Consider the following 2,219-nt stretch of genomic DNA (forward strand, 5'->3'; position numbering starts at 1 on the left):
GGAAGGAAGGAAGAAAGAAAGAAAGAAAGAATTTTGTAGAGGGTGGACGTGGTGCTGATACTGAGATAATGTTGAAGATGATCATGGCAAAAACGATGGGGAAGACCCAGAGAAAGGGGAGTGTGGTCATGATGCTGAGCATGCCCTTGTGGCCGAGGTGACTATCTGGCTTAGACTGAGATCAGAAATGTGAAAACTGGGGGCATCTGTCTGGCTCTGTCAGAGGAGCATGCACCTCTCAATCTCGGGTCATGAGTTTGAGCCCCACGTTGGGTGTTGAGATTAAAAAAAAACATAGCCAAAAACAAACCAAGAGTCCAGAAATGGAAAAACAATGCATTGTGAAGGAGGCAGTGGTGGCACCAGTGATGGTAAAAGCAAGGAACCCGAGAAGGGGACAGTGAAGGTAAATGTGCGTAGGTGAAGAGCCCAGATTTTGGGGCTAGACATTCTGGTTTGAAATTCCAGCTCTACCCCTTATAACTAAGCTTAACTACTTCACCTCTCCGCCTCCCATCTGTAAAATGGAGGTTGTACTAGTACCTGCTTCATGGGCTTGTGGGGGACACATGTAAAGGGTCTGCTCATGGGAAACACTGGGGAAGGGCGAGCGATGTAGGTGTACATGCGGGTTACAGCTGTGTCTGCAACAGTGAGGGCCAGAAAGCATGGAAGGCAGTGGTGGAAGAATCAGGAGACCATGGTTGGGCTCTGTCCCTTACTCTATGCGTCTCCCCACTCCCCCCAAGGCCCTCAGGCCTTGGTTCCCTTGGTTCCCTTGTGAGTGAAAGGATAATTGAAGTGAGTAATATTCACACTTGAGAAGTCCCCTTGAGCAGTAAAGCTCTGCATGTGTGACCAATGCATGGCCCTGTGGGAACAGCCAGGCCCAGACAAGACCATGCAGGTCTGTAAGTCCAGGTGTGGACTCATCAAGCATTCTCATACCAGGGGTCAAACAGAGGAAGAGGCTCAACGGGTTGGACCAGCCTCCTTCTAGAGCTAATGGAAAGGTGGGAGGGGAGCTCCTGCCTAGGGGAGGGGGGCCCCAGTTGCCTCTCACTCCAAGGCAGCTGCCAGGCCCCAGAGAGCAGCCCTGATGGGCCTAGCTGCAAATTTCAGTAATACTGTGACCCTGGCTATGGGGGCCTCTGCTGAGCACAAGTAGGATTTCATAACAGAACCAGTCTTTTCCAGTTCTCCCCCTTGTTCACATTCTCCATCAGTCTCTTCCTCCCCTCAGGGCTGGAGGACAGAAGTGGGAAGCAAAGTTCATTTATGCACTGTGCCTAATTAAATCTTTACAGACTCCTCTTGTTTGGACCTTGCCTAAGAAGGTCAGAGCCCATTAATGTCTCCAGAACCAACAGGTGGTTCTCAGAGGCTGCAGGGGGAGGCGGCAGGAAGTTCTCCATCATTCCTGTCCCAGAAGGTGTCCCCCCTTCAGGCTCATGTGCCCCTGAAAATCAGGGGTAGGGGAGTGGTCTTGGCCTTCAATGTCTAGGAGCTCTCATCAGTCCCTCTCCTCTTCTCCTGACAAGGTGCTGTGGGCTTCCCACCATTAGCAACTGCTGAAGCAAGGAGAAGAGTCCTGCTGTGTCCTGGGTTCCAGTCCTGAAACTATTACTCACACGTGGTCTATGGGCCTGGCATGATCGTGTCCAGGAACTAAGGGATGCCTGGTTCGGTCTGCCCTCTGGCTTACCCCTCGGCTTAGATCCCAGTCCACCTCAGCTCTATGTCTGTGTTTGGTTGGTGCCTAGAAGACGTAATACATATATTAGCCATCTAAGTATTGATCTCTTACTGTGTGCCAGGCTTTATGCTAGATGTTCTATATACGTCACATCACTAAATCCTTATTTATAGATGAAGAAACACACTCAGAGAGGTCAGGTCACTTGTTCAAGGTCACACAGTTAGAAAGCATCGGAGTCTAGATTCATAGACCTCCCTGATGCCAAAAGCTATGCCCTTACCCCCCAAGTTCTGCACAACCCCCCTGGAGGGACAGGACCTCTCCTGACACTCAGAAGGAGGTGTGCTGACGACAGTATAAAGAGCCAAGGGGTCACCTCAGATCTACCTGTCCACCCATGAGCATGTCCACCACTGTCCGGGGAGCCTCCCAGGAAAGCTGGAGCAGAGCCCAGGGCTGCCTAGACAGCTCAAGGAAGCTGCCAAGTCTCTGCTGAGTCAGCAGGCACCCATCCACAGGC

The sequence above is a fragment of the Enhydra lutris genome, unplaced genomic scaffold, assembly GCF_002288905.1.
Source record: "Enhydra lutris kenyoni isolate GAN:26980312 unplaced genomic scaffold, ASM228890v2 scaffoldscaffold50, whole genome shotgun sequence".
NCBI lineage: Eukaryota > Metazoa > Chordata > Mammalia > Carnivora > Mustelidae > Enhydra > Enhydra lutris.